Source organism: Heliangelus exortis, chromosome 2 (genome assembly GCF_036169615.1).
Source record: "Heliangelus exortis chromosome 2, bHelExo1.hap1, whole genome shotgun sequence".
NCBI lineage: Eukaryota > Metazoa > Chordata > Aves > Apodiformes > Trochilidae > Heliangelus > Heliangelus exortis.
The window spans coordinates 115,744,590-115,765,727 of record NC_092423.1 but is presented as its reverse complement, the minus strand read 5'-3'; the positions used below and the strand labels follow the sequence as shown (position 1 = coordinate 115,765,727).

The 21,138-nt window shown below is 39.3% G+C and overlaps 1 long non-coding RNA gene across 1 annotated transcript; it reads left to right on the top strand.

Moving 5' to 3' along the window:
• Nucleotides 1-583: 583 nt before the first annotated feature.
• Nucleotides 584-3,891, top strand: LOC139793241 (uncharacterized). Its single transcript, XR_011724558.1, has 2 exons — nt 584-1,372; nt 3,034-3,891. It is a non-coding gene; the product is annotated as an uncharacterized lncRNA (long non-coding RNA).
• Nucleotides 3,892-21,138: the final 17,247 nt, after the last annotated feature.

Genomic DNA, 21,138 nt, shown 5'->3' with positions numbered 1-21,138 from the left:
TCTCAGTCAGTCAGAGAGCGTGGAGGTCGCTCAAGGCCTCCTCTCGCCTTGGGGGGAGGCATAGAAGTAGGTTTTTTTTTATCCTGGATAAAGGGCTTCGAGGTTGCATTTGTGCAAGCCTTAGGTGAAGGCAGAGCGGCTTGTCATTGTCGGAACTCATCCCTGAGTTTGCTGATAGCTGTTCTGGAGCTGTGGGGTGGGCTGGAAGTGCCGCAAAGTGGATCTGAAAGGGGAGTCCAATTAGAAGCGTGATCAAACTAAATAATAACAAAAAAGAAATTTGCCTGAGAGCCGTGTTGGTTGCCTATGCTGTGGCATGAAGTCCGTGACTCATCATCGCCAGTCCATTTGCATCAAAAAATGGTTTCAATCATTTCGGTACTGCAGAAAGGCAAACTAAATGATGTGACATAATGGAGCGGGATGAAGAAGGGATCGCCAATACCTAGGCTCCTGTTGGGTTGATGTGGTTGTTGTTCAAAGAAGCTGTTTTATAGATCTGTTCCATACTATCCTTGTCTGTCAAAGTGGCATTTAATTTTTCCAATTGTGGAACTTGGTCACTGATAAAAATCAATTTAATTTACACCACTGTCATTCAGCCGATCCGATCAGTAGATTTATTTTTGGCTCGCAGCTGAAGGGGGAGGGGGGAAAGCAATCGTTTGCAGAATGGAGAGATCTTTTTACTTCTTTTTTCGGGCAGTAAGAAGAGAAAACACTAGCGTGGCATTTTAGTAAGGCTCTCTCTCATGAGGGAGAATTATAAATACCATTTCTCAAGCCTTTTGTGTGGAAACTTGAGCAGCCAGACGAAAGAGAGAACAAGGAAGGCAGCGGGGCTGGGTTCCCCGCCGTTGGGTGGGGGCGGGCAGCCCGACTCCCCCCTTTCTTTCCCCGGGGTGACGGCGGGCCCGGCCCTGACGCGCACGGCCCCTGTCCATGGTCCTGACCCGGCGGCGCGGCGCGGCAGGGCGCTGCTGGCGGGGCCGGGAGGGCGGCACTGAGCTTCCCGCCGCTCCCGCGATGCCGGCGCCGCTGAGGGCTCGGCCGAGGGACCGGGAACCGGGCCGGCTGTGCCCCAGGAGCTTCCACACCCGCCTGAGCTTTATTACTGTTATAACTAGCGATATTTTTTAAATTTAGCACCTTGGAAGGAGGTGAGGGGGCCGGGAGGGGGGGAAGGGGAGAGTTTACCTTTCTTGGGTTTTGTTTTGATAGCTCGCCTGTTTCAAAGTGCTCTTAAGCACCGACGCTTGGGCAAACCCACAGTACAATGAAAAGTGGTTAATATCCGACAACGATCTTAAACCCTCGGACTGTCATTTCTTTCCTTAAACGGATTAACATGGAAATTCAGACTCAGTTTTCGGTAAGTGGTGCCTACCTACCGGCTGACCTGAAAAGAACTGACAACATTGCAAACTATTTTTTCCATTGCATGTTACCGCGGGAATAACTTGCACACAATGGTTAAAAATGCTCTGAAACTGCACATTATATATATATAAGACCTCTTTCTGAACCTAAAGCTCTTTCTTATTGTGTGGCAACGTGCATATGCACATACATTCACTTCCTCACACACATATATACATGTATGTGTATGCAAAATTTAAATGATTTAGTGGAAAGTCAGGCCGCTGCTCAATGGTTTGCGAGTCTTTTTTTCAGACTATTTCTCCCCCCAGTTAGCTAATGTTGTTCTTAGCATTTTAAAGCAAAAAGAGGTCTTAGGTTATTGTTTCCTCTCATAACCTGCTCCCCTGAGTTGAATAAGAGAGCTAAGAGCAGCTGAGGTTGCCACTCTGATGCAAGAGGCTCTGAAGACAGCAGCTTTAAACTGTGCTCTAGCCCTGTGAGGAGAGATGTGTGGGCTCTCTCAAATGTGAGGTATTACTGGCTGGGGAAAAGGCAGAGCTGCAGCCATTCATACTTTGTGGGCTGGGAGACTTCTTTCAAAAGAACCCTGAAGTATTTAGGATTTGGGGGAAAACCCTTGTACCGGAAGAAAATGGCCTAAACACAATAGGACTCGCCATTTTCTCCTTCCAAAGCACAAAGCAGCTCTGAGGCTTCAGCAGCACACAAAGAAATCCCTGGACCCTCTGAATTCTCTTACATTTTCCCCCACGATTTCAAAAGCCTTACCCTCTATCTGATCAGCTTTCCCAGGAGCGCTCACACAGATATAAAGAAAGAAAGCAGGAAGGGGAGGGGGAGAAAAGTGACTAGGCTAGGCGAGATGGAGACAGTTTTGATTTTATTGTTTTTAAATCAAACCCTGCCAGCGAAATGTACCACTATCACATTAAGGAGAGTGGGGGGATGGGGGTGGGGAAGAAATCCTCAAAAACAAACCAGTTGGAAAGCTGTTTTGACCACTGCATTCCTTCAAGCTGTGCGGAATCGCGTCGCACCAAAAAGACTTGAGTAAGACCTCTCTGCCTGAGGATGTGTGTACACTCACAGGCATGCAGACTCCCATGCCAGGAAAATGCATTTTCAGCTCAGCTAAGCTCACAAACTGATGTCTAAAATAGCCCTCTGCCCCTCTCACCACCTGCACCTGACATTCCTCCGCACCCGCGGAGCCCCGTGGCCCCGGCTCTGCCCTGCCTCCGCACCGCGCTGCATTCCTCTCAGCTGCCTGCTGCTCTCCCTCCCTGAGAGGTTTTTTTGTCTTACCTAAGTGAGTTGGAGGAAGAGTGATAAGGAGGGGATGATATTAAAAAAAACACCAACAGCAAAACAAACAAACAAACAAAAAAAAAACCAAAAAACCAAACCAAAAACCAAAAAACCAAAACCAAAACCCAGACCAAACCAAAAAAACAGAGAGAGAACAACAAAGAACTGAACCCGAACAACCTAAACCACGACAGCCTCTCACCATCGCTCTGAAATGCAGCAAGAGATTTGGTACTTACAGCCAGCACTAAAGTGAGTAATCCTCATCCCAGAGTGGTTGGATTTATTCGGGGTCTTTTTTTCTCTCTCTCTTTTTTCTTTTTTTTTTGGTCTGTTTTGAAGTATTTGTTCCCATCATCCAAGGCTCGGAGAGGACGCAAGCAAAACAAGGCTGGTTAGCAAGAATGAAAATAGAAGTGATTTCATTGTATAAATGCAGCAAAGAGAAAAGATGCTGTGTTTCTTCTAATACTTTCTGCTTGGGAACCAGCAGCTCTCAGCTCAGGAAAGCAGGACTCTGTGTGAGTCTTTCCCTCCTCTCTCTCTCTCTCTCTCTCTCACGCACACACACACACACACACACACACACGAACACACACACATGAACACACACACACACACTCTTAGTTTTCTTCTTCTCTCTTTTTTTTTTTTTTTTTTTTTTTTTTTTTTTTTTTTTTTTTTTTTTTTTCCAAAAGAGGGCAGGTCGTTCCCTGAATCCCAATGAGTTAAGTCAGTCACTTTCCTTCACATGCATCACAGCCTCCTTAGAGCTGCAGGCACAAAAGAACATTTAGCTGCCTCCAATTTGTGTAGCAGGCCTGTCCTTAATTTGTTGTTTTTGGGTTTTGTTTTGTTTTTTTTGGGGAGGGGCATGGCATTTTGTTTTCTTCTTTAAAGTATAATTAAATCATGTTTTTCACTCAATATAAAAATACCACATCCTCAGTTTTGACAACTGAAACACTAATTGTAACCTTTTAAACAAATTCTTAAACTTGTACACTTTCTTAGCTGGTCTGTGGGGGCTTCACAAGAAATTGATGAACAGTATTTCTCAGCTGTGAAGACCTGCACCCTGCTTCCTGCAAAGGTCAGAGCTGTACAATCCACAATTACTTTCCAATGAAGTCTTATATCAACAAAATCTCCTTGAAAGGATTACAGGCCTTTCAAAATAAAGCTTTAATCTTAAATATACATGGTTGCATATTCCATTTCAATCAAATATGAGGGATTGTTTAAAAACGGAACCGCACACACCTATTTTGTGTTTTCCTGTGTATGGAAGAATGAGTGAGCACAGTTATATTCATTCCACATTTCAGCAGCTATTTCATGGTGATTCTTTCTTCTAACCAATGCAGGAACATTCATGAGCATATTGTGTATGCATACATATACATATACGTATACGTATACATATACATATACATATACACATATGTATATACATATTTTAATTTTTTATATATGGGAGTTTTTACATATATACACACACACACACACACACACACACACACACACACACATTCATGTGCCAATCTGACCCAGCAGTGGCCCTCATTGATGTGGAGCCTCAGTGAGAAGAAAGGCAGGTCTATGCCTGGGAGCTGGTGGGCACTGCCCAGCCCAGGGCCTGTCTGCCAACCCAGCTCCACTGTTTGAGGACCTCAGAGGGGTTCAGGTGACTGGGTTGCTGCAACATCTTGGTCACCTCAGGAGTTCTTGGCACTTTCTTTGCATCCTTGTCATCTCCTAATTCCAGCTGCACTTGCTCAAACGGGTGGTAATCCGACTCTAGAGGAGATTAAGGAACCAGAGATAGCTGCATTTAGGATTACCAAAAGGAAATGAAGGAATCTAATCCACTCCCACCCCTTACATTACTGGGTTTCAATAAGACCTTATACCACCTTTTAGGATTTTAAACAAATGAAATCACTTGAAGAAGGGAACAGAAAGAGACTGAGCGATGGAGAGTGTGTTTACCCATGAAATGAACTGAATAGCAGGATAAGGTGAATTGCAAAGGCGGCCATGGACAAACTGCTTTCTTCTGCATCTGAATAAGCAGTGTATTTGAGTGGGCCCAGGACTCACAACTTCCTCATAAGTCTCCTCAGGATGAGGGCAGGTTCAGAAAGGCCATGCCAGTGATCCATCTATAAACTGCAAAGATGTATAAACTGTACTGATTTAGGATGCAATATAAGCCTCCCACTGTCCCACCAAATCCCACGCCTCAAAAGCCCAAAACCCCACAATATATTGTGAAGCTGTAAATATATTGTTTCCAGTTAATAAGAATTATCTGTAAACCTTAGAATGTCCTTTGCTTCAGAAGATTGCTTCTGCTGTATTTTGTTTCATAAAGCCGAGAAGAAAATAACTAGTGCTTACTATAGTGATAAAAATAAAGTCCTCCTTTTTTTTTTTTTTTTTTTTTTTTCCTAGTTTCACTTTAAATTAAAAGAACAGCAAACCTTTTTGCTTCTAAAGATGCAAGTATTCTACAGGAAGAGGATTTAGCTAACCTAGTCTTGAAACCAGTTCCTCTTTATTTGGGAAGATTATAACAGGAGTAGCAGGGGATTAAACAAAACAAAACAAAACAAAACCGAACCACCAAACCTTGTGAAATCTAAAGGTGTTTCCTTTTTTTTATAACCTTCCCTTTTCCCAGATAATTTTTATATTTAAAGTGCTAGACTACCTACAACAAGCCTAAATAATATAGAATGTGAATATGCTTAATTGTCTTTGGCTTCTTCATATACTGGTTATCCTTGGTGCATTATCGGGGTAGTCTAAAATGCTCTTCGATTGCAGGAAAAAAGCCTCAATATGATGGAAAAAAGAGAAAAAAGGTAGTCATCCTTGAGTAAGATTTTGTTTTGTAGAGTGCTTGTCATGGTCCTTTGCAAGCCTGGAAGCAACGTGAATCAAACGCCTCGGAAGAAAACCTACGTCGACAGAGGCTCCCTATATAGCAGGCGCTAATTATTAAAGCTCATTCCCTGATTTAGGACTCTATTTTCCTTAGCGAGCCCATCAGCCTGACACAACGCAGCTCAGGATGTTTGTTCAAAGCTTATGAAAATGTAACCCAACTCATTGCTAGAAGTTGTTGCTAATTAGTTGATAATAAACTTCTCCGGACAGGACACAAAAGTCTTTCAGAAGTGCAAGGTGTTCTTTGTGATGCCCTCACAAGGGGAATTAGCATATCAATTCGGCAGGCGAACAATACATCAGGGCGCTTGCCCTCCGCCCCTCCACCCCCATTCCCTTCCTCCCCTCCCCCCCCCCCCCCAACACTCCCCTTACTTTTTCCCCCTTCCTAACGTTTTAAGTGGATGTGGTGGGCATGAAAGCGAAAGGCTGAGGTCCCCCAGCACCGCACCGCCCCGGCCCAGAGCTGCCGCAGGCTCCTGGCTGAGCCCGCCGCTCTCATTGCACTTGTAGCCGCATCCCGCTTTTGGAAAGGAGCCCCTGGGCCTGAGGAGCTGGCGGACCACCGGGCAGCCCACCCCTCCACACCGTTGGCTTTACAACCCCTCCTCTGTGGCGCTGACAAATGGAGATAGCTGGGGGTTTGCGAGCCCCCGCCCTGCTTCCCCCTCCCCTCGCCTCCGATGAAAGGATTTCAGCCTGAAAGCTTTGCAAATGGATGTTTTACAACGCCTCCCGCCCCCGCCAAGGTAATTCTGCTACCCCATATCCTTAATAAAGACTGTTGTTCCCCCTTCAGCTGTTAAAGGTTTCTCTGACAGACTGGTCTTTTCTCCCTCACCTCCAAAGGGTGGATTTCTAGACCTTCCTAGGCAGGTGTAAACACCGAGAGAAAGCAATGGTCCTGAGAAAAATGTTCAGTCAGTTATAAATTCAGATAAGTGAAGGGGAAGAAATCCCATTCTTAGCAATTTAACAGGGATTTGTCTTATTGATTACAACCTCCGCCTGCTTTTTTTTTATTTTTAAATGTTTTAGTTATTTTTTTACACCTAGTAAATTCCCAACAAGACACAAAACCTGCAAACACAAGGCACAACCAAATATCCAAAACCTCCCAGTCGCTGGTGACATGTGTAAGTGGATGCCATAGAGGAATGGAAATTCGTGTATAACAGGCCAGAGAAAGCAATTAAACAAAACTCTGTGATCCTGAGGCCTCTGATCCATCTAGTTCTGTTCCTACCCAAAGGCTCAGCAGCTGCAAGAGTTATTTATCCACATGCTTAGAGTGCAAATAAATGTCTAGGTTAGAATGAGAAATGTGGTTTGGGCCCTACAGGTAAATCAGAGCAAGTCTATGGAGTGGCATTTGCCCTTCTTGGTGGCTGCAGATGAACTCTTTGTTTGGAGCATGGTGGAAGGGGACAGCCTGCGAGGAGATAAAAGCTAGGCTAATCAGGGCAGAAATAAACCAAGAGTTTTCAATCTAATTTTATGGTTGTTTTATTTTTATTTATTTATTTATTTATTTATTTATTTTGAAAGAAGAAGCACTCTCTGGTTGGCTCCCACTCAAAAAAGAGGATGCTTGAATACAGTTATTTTTAGGAGCTGCAGTGATACGGTGTATGCATTAAAGCATAGTGATATGGTAAGAAATAAAAGAAATCTCATTTTCCCCCTTAAATCGCTAGGGAAGTGGTACCTCAGGAAAAATGTGTTGTGTAATTAAAAGAAAAAAAAAACCCAAAGTATTTATTTATTAAAAGAAAATGTTTGAGTTTGTAGGCTTATATAGGAGGTCTTGAGTGATAAGTATAAAACCCAAGATCCTAGGAGTTTTCTTGAAATTCAGTTAAGGAAAAAACCTCAAAAAGCTAAGGATGGTTGTTTCTCCAAATGCAAAACATCAGGGAGGAATCTGAAAAGAGCTTTACTTTCTGTGCAAAATCTCCATTGTTGCTTGGCAAACAATGGGAGCTCTGGGCGACTGGAAGGCTGTGAGAATGAATAGGGAATCCACAGGATGTGTGCGGGTCAGTGCTTGGGGTCTCTGTCCTAAAGCCCCTTTCTCAGCTTGCCACAATAAAGTAGCACAAGGTTTAGTCTTTCCTGGGTCACCGGCCATCTTCTATTATTCAACACTTCACAACAAAAAACACTTATTAATCAGCACTGACCAGAGGCCCCTTTTGAAACAAGAGAAGGGGAGAAAGGCATGGGGGGTGGGGGAGAGAGAAAAGAAGATTGAGAAACCCTGAACAGACCCTCCCAATACAAGAGCAACCATAGGCACTTTCTCAACTGGCCAAAGAGATTTTTTTTTTTTTTTTTTTTTTTTTTTTTTATAGCCACAACAAAGTTTCCAATCAGGTCAGAGAGGACCGGACTTTCCCTCCCTACCCCCACCTCTGTTTTCCCTCTCACTCTCTTTCCTTCTTGCTCTGAAGATGATGGAGACTTTTTTTTGCAAGTAAGGATAGCTTTAGGTCAAATTGCCAAGGTCTGATCTTAGAGGTGTACCCTTGCTGTATCGGAAGATAAGGCTGTTTCTCATCTGGGCCTCAGCTCTGGCGATGGTGTAGGACAGAAGAGGTTTGCTTGTGGGGTGCTACTCTTGTGCTTTAGGAGCTGATGGATGAGGTGTCAGGGCAGTAGTTGTGTGAGGACTTGGTTCAAAATTGTATGAGAGAGAGTCAAATGTGCCATTTATTGACTCTGCTGAGGGCAGTCGTGGGCTTGTGGTTGTTGATCCTGATTTTCTAGCTCTTGATATTGCAAAGGGCTAAGCAGGCAGCGCTGGAGTGAAAAAGGAACTGGTAGACTTAAGAGAAAAACTTTCTATTCCTCTGTGCAAAAAAAGGATTCAAAGGCAGTGGTGAAAACTGATGTTAAAGGGCTTAATAAGTGATAATTTAATTTGCAGAGGGAGTGGGAGGATTTTTTTTCTTTGTTGCCTCCTGATAATTTTTTAGGATGTTTAATTATTCTTAAGTAAGTTAGTGTTTCTGTGTAGGGAAATAAGCATAGATCACCACACAGCCCACATTATTATGTTCATGCCTCTTATCCCTATGAAAAATGATCTGAATAACTTTGTACAGAGAAGTTTGGCTTGTTGGCTACTTTTTGACTGGAAAGCACAACTGAAAAATCGAGGTTGTTCAGACTTTGTTAACAGCCCAGGTACAGATGTACCTAAAAGAACAAAGCAATTTGTAATACTTTTTTTATTTAACAAATGCATAGAGACAGCAAATATTGAATCCCCTGTGGATAACCTGAGAAAATGAAATTGTTCTCTCAAGAAAAAAATTAGTCCACAAGAAAGGTAAAAACTTAATTTATTTTTTTGTTGACTAAACCGTGTCCGTGCGTGTATGGTGGTGGTGGTGGGGGGGGCTTTTTTGTTTGTCTGAAGTCGATGTGCACAGTTTAGCAAGGGTATATCACTGAACAGGAAAAGGCTGCTCCTTAAGCCCCCTGAATATCGGACTTTGTGGGATGTAAACTGTGGGTAGTGCACCACAGAACTGCTCATTAAGGCATTTTGTTAGTGGCAACAAGAATGAAGTGTTTATTTGAGGGGTGGCTTCAGGGGCACTTTAACACAGTTTGCACTGCAAGCACCAGGCTGCAGTTCACATTTTGCTGGCTGGAAATGTATTTTCCTTAAGTACATGTGGGATAGTATTCTCTCCTTTCCCCTCAAATATTGTGTTACTCAGATTTTGCAAAGCTTGATGTTCCAGCAATAGAGTAATCAAGTGTTACCTAAATTATTTAAAGCCTGGGATTAAAGGCCTTAGCACTGAGAGCTGACAAGCTTTCAAATGTAGTCTGGGAAAAGTTTTGTACCCTTTCCTGTGTGTGTACTTTGAAAATAATTTGGAAAACTACAGTGAATTATTCTCAAAATGTATGCACAGAAAGAATGAATAATTCTTTTACAAGTTGCTCCCTAAAGGAATGAGTGACTATTTAAAATACAGCAGCAACATATACACAATAATATTGTGGCACCTGCAGTGTTATTTTTTAAGAGATCTATTCCTTTCACTGGAGCTTGTTTGAAGTAGCTCTTTTATTTTGGGACTTTGGTTTGGTCTGCATCACAGAAAATGCATTAATTCAACAAATACGACCGTTTCAAATGTTAAGTATCGTTACTTTTCAAGGCCTTACTCTTCATTTCTTGCTCTGCAGGATACTCAGTGACTTCATACCTCTGTGTACTGAAGATTGATGATGCTAATGTATGATTACCTAAAAGTGTTGGCTAAAATACACAAAAATGCATTTTCAGCCACCTACATTTTGTTGACACCTGTGTGAACTGTGTTTATTTATTTATTTATCTGTGCTCTTTTTTGTCATAGCTCTGTTTTGTGAATGGATGGATTGCTGTTGTTCAAGAGCTATAGATAATTTATTTCTTCTTTTAGAAGACATTCTATTTCTTCTATACTGTAACATAAAAAAAAAAAAAAAAAAAAAGGCATCGGTCTGTTGTCTTCTGAGCTTGCACTGCATCACTATAATGTACTTGGTACGATACTCTTTAATATCATTCACAGAAATGAGGATTTTTCCAGTTTGTCAAAAATGAAATAGCAATGGCAGTTACATTTGGCAATGGTTTCATCACTAGTAGGTTGTTCTGTGCCATCATAAGACATATATTAGAAATGTTCTTATATAATATCAGCTTCTCTCTCCGTTCTTTCTAATGGCTGATTGTGTGAATAAGCCCCATTTAAATCAGTGGGACTATTCAAAGGCTGAGACACTACTCTACATGACAAAGGGGGTGACAGAATTTGGCCCACAGAATTGAATGGGATTATTGGAAGGAGGTAGCACTCGGAGGGAGGAAGGATGCTCAGATCTGTCTTCAGGATGATGCACCATCTTTAATTTACCTACTGCTTTAAAAACACTGACATTTCTGCACGTACGAGTTTGTAGCTTCAGCCAAGAGAGGCAAACAGATGCCACTGGGGACAAGTGAGGCTGGCAAGGATGGAAAGCAGAGAGTATCAATTGCAGGCAGAAGTGTGGGTTAAGGTGGTGAAGACCCAAAGGGAGAGGAGAGGATTCTAGTGCTTTGTCCAGGGAATATATGTGCCAGGTATAGAGCTGGCAATGAGTTTAAGAGATAAAAGAAGCTTGAAGCAGCTACTGTAATCAGAGAACAGATGATGTTCTTCATGTGTGTTTACACAACATCTTTGATTTTAAAATAGTTTCATATTCGTTAAACTAGATATTTTAAGGCAGAAAGATTTTTAAAGCATTGCCATGTCTACAGTACATCCTGGGTTAAAAATGACTTTACAATAACTGTTCTAGTTATCTGTGAGAATATGGGTGCTTTTCTCATAAATTATCTCTGATCCAATGAAGACTGCTTTACTCACATGTTACTTGTATACACTCTGCTTCCTAAAGGTTTTCCAGCAAAGTGATTTCAGAGGAGTCTTGGTTACAATTTGAAATATACAGATCAAGGCTTTGTAAAATGAGTTCCTGAAAATCTGTCAGGGAAAAGCCAGATGTTAGCCTGGCACTCATGTACAAATGCCTGACACACCCCTGAAGAGCTACACCTTTTACAATTGTTTGCACATATGTATCTCTATGGACTGATGAAAAAAAAAAGAACTTACGTACGTGTATGGTGGGTTTTGGGTCTGCAACTTACATGTGTATAAACCATTGTGTATTTTTTATTCAGTGAGTCTGGTACTTAGTACTGAATACAAAGGTTATATTAATTTGGAAGAAAGTGTGCTACATTTAAATATAATGAAAAAAGCCATGCAAATGTACTTCCTAAGTGAATTATTTATTTGTCCACTCTAGAAATTGGAGTGTTACTATGACTGAAGGTGTTTTTGTCAGACAGATACAGAATAATCAGTTAAAATTCTGAGAGAGGTGTATCCCATTTTCTTAGGTGTGAATGCATTTTGGATTGAGAGCACAGACTATGCAGAGCCATGTGGAATACAGCAAAAACCTGAGGCACACACACTCAATGCACCTTTGCTCTTACTCACACCACAGGTTTCCCTTCCCGTTCAGCAAAGCAACACTGGGCCTCTGTGGAGATTTTTGTCCTGTGTTTTACTAAAGGCATTTGTCTCAAATGTGTGCTGTCCCTTTAAGAGAAGGCTGAAGCTGCTGATAGCTCTAAGCTCCTTGTTGAGCAGGGGTATGGGACCTGCAGTCTCACTGGCTGATGAGCTGGAGGCCTGCTGGGACAAGAGGCAGGGAATAAAGTGCTGAAGGTGTTGGTCAATTTGAAAGTTGGTTTTATAATTTTTTAATTTTTTTTTTTTTTTTTTTTTTTTTTTTTTTTAGGGTGGGATCTGAGTGGTGAAGTATTCACCAAAAATCAGTATTATATGTCTAAAGAATTCAAGACTAATGAGTCATTCTTTCCAAGGCTTTGATTATTTTTTAAAATAATACATTTAGGGCTTGTTTGTCTGTTTTTGAGCCTGGGGCCCTGGCTCTTTCAGACTTTTCATCTGTAAAGGCTGGAAATCTACTTTAAAAGCACGATTTGAGCTTTCCTTGCAGATATCTTGATTGCAGCAGCTGGGGATTTATGAAACACTGGCTCATGGAAGTGGGAGAACTGGCAGCAGTAAGAAGCTAAGGAAAGGGTGTGGAATTATTATGAAGTCTTATAGTACAGAGAGATCAAATAGCTATTCAAGAGGTTTTAAAAAGCTTCTGTAATTCTGTGTGTGTATATGTGAGTGGGTTGTTTGTGTAGGGGAGTGAGTTTATTCACAGATGCTCCCTAGAGGACTGGGGAAACGTGAAGAGAAGATGCCTGTGAGAATAAAGTTTGGGGCTGATGTGTTGGGAGCAAGGCTTCATTGTGTGTCAGTGGATGAGCATTGCAGATGAAGGCAGGGATGGAGGGACTAACTCTTAAACACATCAAAATTGATAATCTGTGCAGCCAAATTCAGCTTGCTGCAGGCAAGAGCTGCTACAGTTTGGCTGCAAAATCTCGAAATCCGTGCAAGGTTGAAATTTCTCAGTCATATATTTCATGGCAAATGTGGTTTATTCAATGATAGATGTCTTGGTTTGGGGGGGAAAAAGTACCGGTAGATGGCGTGCAAAAATATTCAGAACTGTTCATAGGTTTTATTTGAAAAATGCAAGTTCTTGTTGATGCAACTGGGTTGGGTATGAAGACATGTAAATAGCAAGTTTAATGAGGAGGTCCCCTCTGAGCACTGAGGACGTGCATGTAAGAGAAAAAAAACAGTGAGATTAATTTAATCTATTCCCCTGGCTTCACAAACAGCTTTTCAATTGCTGCTGCTTCTTTTTTTAACGTGGTCAAAGCATGCACACTTCAGCAAGGGTCATTTCCTCCCCAGGCTTCACCCTACAGTCTCTTCTTTTGTAAGGCTGCCTAAAATAAGTGGTCAGACTTTAAACCTACCCTGGGGAGGAAAACAGGGAAAGAGAGGAGTTTGTTTCTTTGAATGTTATTCAAATTTACAAGTAAAATTAACCTGAAGGAAACATGGAGCACTGAATACCTCGTGAAAATATCAATGCTTTGGAAAGTTGTGGGTTAATGAAATAGAGTTTTTTTGGCATTCTTAATTTTGGTGGGTGTTATTATTGCTGCATGCTTATCTCTTTAATTCTGTGTGATCATACTGCAAAACTGGAAATGGTCACTCTAAAATGGTTCTTTGGAGTCTTTTTGTGCATATAAAATATTACACGAAAATAATATAATTTATGATGGTGGGTAGATATTTTCTACCTGCAGAGGGAAAAGTAGTAATATGTCAATTTACTTCCAGTAACTACTACTCCAATATAGGAAGATGCTGAAACTGTTTCTAATTGTAGGTGGTTATGATTGTGGTTTTGTGCATATGAAAATATTGTGTTTAATAGCTATCTTTGATCATATTAGTGATGCTCTGTCTCCTGTTCAGTGGATCTACAAGAATGGCATTGAGGTTGGAGGTGTTCCCCATGTGCTCCACAGAAAAACGATGTAGTCTTATGTCATCAAACAGTGTGATATGGCTGTCTGATGACCTAGAAGACAAACTGAAATTTGTTAGTAGTCTGATATACACTTAAAAACCAAAAATTGAGAGCCACTGCTTCAGCACCTGACCAGCCAGCTTTGTTCAAGCATCTACAGTGACAAAACACTTTCAAAGTGGTAGACTTAAAAAACTGTGAGAACCATTGCCTTCCCTTTCTGCTCCTACCTATTTACTGTGGTTCACTGGAATACCATGAAGGTGTATCGGAATTTCATAGAATCACACAATACCAAGTTGGAAGGAACCTCATGGATCATCTGGTCCAACCTTTCTTGGCAAAAGCATGATGTAGACAAGATGGTCCAACATCCGGTCCAGATGAATATTAAAAGTGTCCAATGTTAGGTAATCCACCGCTTCCCTGGGGAGGTTATTTCAGTAGCTGAATGTTCTCATTGTGAAAAATTCTTCTCTTCTGTCTAACTGGAATCTCCTCAGGAGTAACTTGCATCCATTGCCCTTCATCTTTTCCATGGGACTCCTTGGAAAAGGCAGCCTCCATCTTCTTGGTAGCCACCCTTTATGTACTGGAACATGGTAATGAGGTCTCCCTTAAGCCTTCTTTTCTCCAGTCTGAACAAACCCAGTTCTTGCAGCCTTTCCCCATATGGCAGGCTGCCATATGGGCCCCTCTCTGGACCCTCTCCAGCATGTCTGTATCATTGCTGTATAGTGGGTAACAGAGCTGAACACAGTACTCCAGGTGTGGCCTAACAAACGTTGAGCTGAGTGAGATAAGGATTTTTTTATCTTGGCAGAGAAGAGATTTCTGAAACAAGGATGTGATGTAACAGCAAGTGGCTGGAAGAGAAAGGACCAGCAGACAAAGCACAGGAATTTTCTGTTGTGCTCATTGACTTTCTATCTCTAATACAAGCTGCTGTTCATGGAGGTTTAGACCAGAATAATGTGAAAATCTAGATCAATTGCTAGGTTCTAACCCGGTGTTTTACAGAAATGGAAGCATTAGTCTGCATACAGCAGATTCCTTTGCTTCCAGAAGAGGAAGGCACAAATTTCTCCTTCTGTAGGAGTTTCACAATGATAAAAAACATCTGTTGATTAACAAAGATATTTTGGAAAATTTTTGTGATATTTATAACTCATAGTTTTTCTTTGTCAGTTCTCCTCGTTATTTACACAGCTATCTTTATAAATAAAAGGACATAAAAGCAGGCCTTTAAATATATAATGAAATATCCTGTGAGAGCTTTTTTTTTTTTTTTTTTTCCAGCTAGGCTTATATATTCTGTCTTTTTACAGTGTTCTGTCTTAATTAGAGCTCATTTGCAGCTGTCTGCAATAGTTCCCTCTTTCTCGCGACAGTTCTACCATTTAAACCAAAGCCAATAAAACCTTCTCATCATGGCATTGTTTTTTGATTTCTTGGTTTTATGTGTGTGGTGGAGACCTTTAGATGAGATTACAGTTTGAAGATGAAGCATACACATAATTCACCTAATTGTTTTATATTGTATTTCAATACATTTAAATGGTCACATCTATTTTATTTTCTTGGCAACTGAGTATTCTGTGTCTACTGGCAAAGTAAGATATCAGTACACTATGATGAAATGGAAATGGAAGATACTGAATTCAGCTCTGTTTTATACTTTCCCCCCATTTAAAATGAAGTATGTAAGTATCCATACAAGTTGAAAGGTTAAATGACAAGATTTTAATTTTTTATTACTCACTTGCCCTTTTGGCAGTGGATTTTAGTAGAAGTATACGATCTGAGGTTTCCAGTTCAGTCTGCTTCTTGTGTCTTAATCTATAATTTTTATTGGGGTTTTCTTTTTCTTTTTCTTTTTCTTTTTCTTTTTCTTTTTCTTTTTCTTTTTCTTTTTCTTTTTCTTTTTCTTTTTCTTTTTCTTTTTCTTTTTCTTTTTCTTTTTTTTCTTTTTCTTTTTCTTTTTTTTCTTTTTCTTTTTCTTTTTCTTTTTCTTTTTCTTTTTCTTTTTCTTTTTCTTTTTCTTTTTCTTTTTCTTTTTCTTTTTCTTTTTCTTTTTCTTTTTCTTTTTCTTTTTCTTTTTCTTTTTCTTTTTTTTCTTTTTCTTTTTCTTTTTTTTCTTTTTCTTTTTCTTTTTCTTTTTCTTTTTCTTTTTCTTTTTCTTTTTCTTTTTCTTTTTCTTTTTCTTTTTCTTTTTCTTTTTCTTTTTCTTTTTCTTTTTCTTTTTCTTTTTCTTTTTCTTTTTCTTTTTCTTTTTCTTTTTCTTTTCTTTTTCTTTTTCTTCTTTTTCTTTTTCTTTTTCTTTTTCTTTTTCTTTTTCTTTTTCTTTTTCTTTTTCTTTTTCTTCTTTTTCTTTTTCTTTTTCTTTTTCTTTTTCTTTTTCTTTTTCTTTTTCTTTTTCTTTTTCTTTTTCTTTTTCTTCTTTTCTTTTTCTTTTTCTTTTTCTTTTTCTTTTCTTTTTCTTTTTCTTTTTCTTTTTCTTTTTTTTTCATAATTTTTATTGGGGCTTTCTTTTCTTTTTCTTTTTCTTTTTCTTTTTCTTTTTCTTTTTCTTTTTCTTTTTCTTTTTCTTTTTCTTTTTCTTTTTCTTTTTCTTTTTCTTTTTCTTTTTCTTTTCTTTTTCTTTTTCTTTTTCTTTTTCTTTTTCTTTTTCTTTTTCTTTTCTTTTTCTTTTTCTTTTTCTCTTTCTTTTCTTTTCTTTTCTTTTTCTTTTTCTTTTTTTCTTTTTCTTTTTCTTTTTCTTTTTCTTTTTCTTTTTCTTTTTCTTTTTCTTTTTCTTTTCTTTTTCTTTTTCTTCTTTTCTTTTTCTTTTTCTTTTTCCTTTTTCTTTTCTTTTTCTTTTTCTTTCTTTTTCTTTTATTTTTTTTTTCTTTCTGAAAAAGAAATGCTTTTTTTCAGTCAAAACGAACTTTTTGTGAGAAAATTTGATTTTAATAACTTCAATGTATTCAAATGATATTTAGTGTTTTTCACTAGGACACAATAATTCTGTTAATTGATGAATCCCACAACTTACAGGGGTGAACCACATGTCTTTTAGGAACTGGTACTTTGTATGCTGAACACTGTATTGGTTTTATATATATATATCAGAATTTAGCATCCATATTTATAGGTTTTATATATATATATCAGAATTTAGCATCCATATTTATTATATGAACTAAGAAATATTTTTTGTATGGACAGTGAGCAAGACAATCTATTGCATGTCCATACTGGGTGTCTTGTGACACTTATTTGGGAAACACCAGGTAACAGTGGTGTATGTATGATGGAAGATAAGCAGTGCTGTTAAAAAACACCTAATTTAATTAAGTCTAGTTAATTAAAATTTGAAATGAACTGCTTTTTAGTAAAAAAACCACATCCTAGTCAGCATCTTCCAATTTTATACTCCTTTCCTCTTCCCTTTGAAGGCTGCCAGTCAGATCTTTGTGCTGAGTAACAACAAAATAAAACAATAAATATTAATAAAATAGTTACTCGAAGGTTTTTGATATCTGAGTAAACAACTCCATGTTCATACTTTATAGCAGAGCAGGATTCTATAAGGAAGCTTGGGACAACTGCTCAGGACAGCAGCCTTAATTCCCAGAGACCAGTTCAGAGAAGCATCTAAGCAAACAACAGCAGAAGGTGCAATGTCAGAAAATAAATACTTTGCTGTCATTTAAAATAGTTGTGAGTACAATTATATGAGTTCCCTTATCTTTGCAAGGATATTTAGCCTTATTTTATCAAGCATACTCACCTCTAAAAACGCTGATTTCAGAGTTCACATCTCTGTTGGACCTTTTCCCTCCTGTGGGTTGATAACCTAACTTGGACGAGAGGCTCAAAGTGAGGGACTTGGGGGGCATTTTTTAGCAATTTCTGCAAATGGTTGTTATGAGTTTTAAATTTTGCTTTCAGATTAATCAGGCTCAAAACCAGTTCTTTGTCAAAGTTGCAAACCACCACTGTTACAATCAAAAGTTACCACTATGAAATCTCTGAAAGTTTAAGAAAGGTGTGTGCTTTTGCCTCTGCTCTTGCTATAAATTTCTGATACTACTCCTGGTGAAAAGTAGGGTCTCCATTCTTTAATAGTCCTCTCTGGACTAACATCTTTGACTATATTCTTTATGTAATTACAATTTTTTTGCCTTGTGTTTTTGCCTTACTGCATGGATTATCACTCTGTCACATTTATTTCTCCTATATGCATGATTTCTTTAAATTGTCCTCTGTCCTCCCACATATTCTCTTCTATAATTTTCTAGAATCTTACAAATACAGAGGTTAATTATCTAATAGGCAGATGTTGGTTTGACCTGGGTAAGTATTCTCTCTGCTTTAGCCAGATGAGGAATCAATGAAGGAGGTTAGAAGACCTGTCTGACAGGAAAATATTTTGTTCAGAGGTTTGGTTCTGAGGTTCTTTTTTTCCCCTCCTTGACCCATGGATGTGTTCTGACAAGGGGAAAGCTTGGTTCTCATCTCAGTATTGCTCCTTGGACTCCATCTATCCTACCAGGGGACATTCATCTGGAATTTGCATTGGTCAGCCTGGTGTTTGCTCCTGCAATGCACAAAAGAAAGGGGCTGCAAGTATAGTAAAAGATCTATATCAAGTAGAGGTGTTATATAGGCTTAAGATGTAGATTTGCCAGAATAAGGCTTTGCTTCTCATTTGGGATGATGTATTCTTTAACAAGCTCAATAAATAACATGAGAAACAAACTTGAAAAACTTACTTCAAGTGATAATATTTAACTAGTGTAAAAGAGACAATATGTTCTGTGCACTTGGCTTGTGATACAGTCCTTTTTTCCCCAAACCTTAAAATTTCTTGCAAAGTTTTTAATTTTATTTTTTGCTATTTAAACATGTTTTTAACTTAATTTTTTAAAGTTTTTAATTTTTTTAAAGTTTAAATCAATTGGATTAGTTCTCTTTTGCATGAAAGTGGTGTACAAGTAACAGGTCAGTGAGGAAGAAACCACCAGTTACAGGGATAAGTCTGATGTAACTAGAATAGGAAATTTTAAAAACTTGTTCTGCATTGGTTTAAAACCCTTTGCTATCACATTAGCAGGTCTATTCAGCACTTCTCAGAAGCAAGCTGTAAATGTGTACAAGATGGTAACATTTTTATGAGGAAGCCATTGTAGACCACAAACTCTGTGAGGTAGGTTTCTTGCCTAATTATCTTTTCCCTGAGGTACCTATTATACTTCATGGTGGAATAAATTGTATTAATAATTTTATTAATTTAAATGGGAAGTGGTTTCTCAAAAGGAAAAACTAAAAGAGAGAGGATCAGAAAAGGAAATGAAGGCTCCACCTCGATACTAACAAGGCTGATTTTTTAATGTTCTGCAGTTATGTATCCCCATATGATACTGTGGGTAAATGCACTTGCTATATTTCATACAAGAAATCATACTGACTTTAAATGGGAGCTGATCATATGAATAGTGATACTAAATCATACTAAATCAAAAAGAAAACATTGATAGCCCAGCTATGGTCACTTGGTATGATTTAAGATAATTAAGATTGCAAAGTACAACGTGTCAAGGCTCCGTAGTGTCCAGTGGCAGGCAACAGAAAGAAACAAAGCAGGGGCAACATTCCACTCCAAGGAAAGCCTGATGTTAGTTGTTAATGAAGGGTGAAGTTTAACATGACAGACACAGAACACATAAATTTTGCTAGCTTCTGGGCAAAAGGCCTGTGTTCACTGTGATCAGTTGGGAAGGTGAGCAGTGTTTGAAGATGGAGAGAAATGAAACACTGAATGAAAGTTGTTTGTGCAGCATGAGATTTCAGTTTTTGAGCAACTTCCAGGGCTGTTATACTAGCCTAAAATCTGCCAAGCAATGTAGAAATGCTGCTCTTAGGGAGCAGCATCCCCCTCAGGTTACCTTTTCTGACTGTGATGGAGAAGCAGGGGATGCGTGACTTCAAACAGCTTCTGCAGGAGGGGAGATGCCAGGGATCAATCAGTCTTCACTACTGGTTCCTTCTGCTAGGTAGTTTGACAATACGTGAGCCACCATCCTCATGATCATGCTTTGGAACCTCACACAGTGCAGAATCTCACCATAAATCCCTACATCCAGCATTCAACCATGACACCACCCTACAACATGGAGCTCGTCTTTCAAAAAGTGAGATCTTCAGGAGAAGTTGAGTATCCATAATATGAACATTTATAGAGTTGAGTAGCTTTGTAAGTCCATCTGTGGACTTTGCTGGTTAAATTACCTCTGGTGACCTCATGTCACTAGATAATCTCAGTAAGGGAGCTTCCTTCTTCCAGTAGGTTTGTTCCTTTTTAAACGTGGATACCACAGCCCAAGATGGGTTCCAACAGCAATCTGTTTAACATCGTACAGCACAAACGTCATGCTGATGCTTTGTCTTCTTCTACTGCTGTTCCCCCTCCTTATAGACCCAGGGATCCTTTCAGTGACTGTGTCACACTGAGAGCTCAAATTGAGCTGCACCAGGAGGTCCTCTCATGGCAGTAGGGAGATATTTAAAGCATGACTTGAGAGTAAGTGGTACAACATTGTCGCCTTTTCTGGGAATCCCCTAAAGCAGAAGTTCTTGAGAGATGTAATTTCCTCCTCTCCCCCTTAAGTGGGATTTTACACAGCCCTAAAGATGAAATTTCAGTTGCCAATGTAGTTTTCCTATTTTATTTTTCTATTTTAATCTGCCATCCAGATATTGCACTTATCCCAGGCTCTCAAACTGAGGTCCATGACTTCCCAAGCATACAAGTTTTCCATGTGTACATTAATTCAAAGGTACCACGGAGCTTCAGAAAAATGCAGTAAATTCAGGGGATGGCATGCAGAATTTGGGTCCAGCTTCTGTGAAAGAGCATAATAACTTCATAGTGTGGTTCCTGAAAACAAAAGTGACAAGCTCTAACTCACTTTCTGGAGATTTGGGGCAAGACTGTGGAAAAAAGGCTTGAACTTGGTTCTGTTGTGTACCTAATGCTGGAATCCCAGTTGAGAACTTGTGACCTGCAGGTAGGTGAGGTTTCCTCTAGCCTGGTGCTGAGGATGCTCACTTGAAAAGTGAGGTTCTGTTGTGTTGAATGTTCAGTTATTTATGCCAAGCTGAACAATTATCATTAAGGAATGTTTTTCTCTGATTCCCTGCCAAATTCTGATAGCATCATGGTCAGGGCACTGTGCTGGTAGGTAGAAGAGGGAAGTGTATGTGTGAGTTTTCTGTGTCACAGGGGGTAGCCTGGTACTGCAATTGGTACTGGAATTAAAAAGAGATTCTCATTCTTGGAACTCTCTTTCTGAAATATCTCAGTTCCTTAAAGTTGTCCCCAATCTAAAATAATGTGGAGAGATTTACCAAACCCAGCATAGATGAAACAACACTTTTGGCATATGGATTATCCACTGAAGAAAT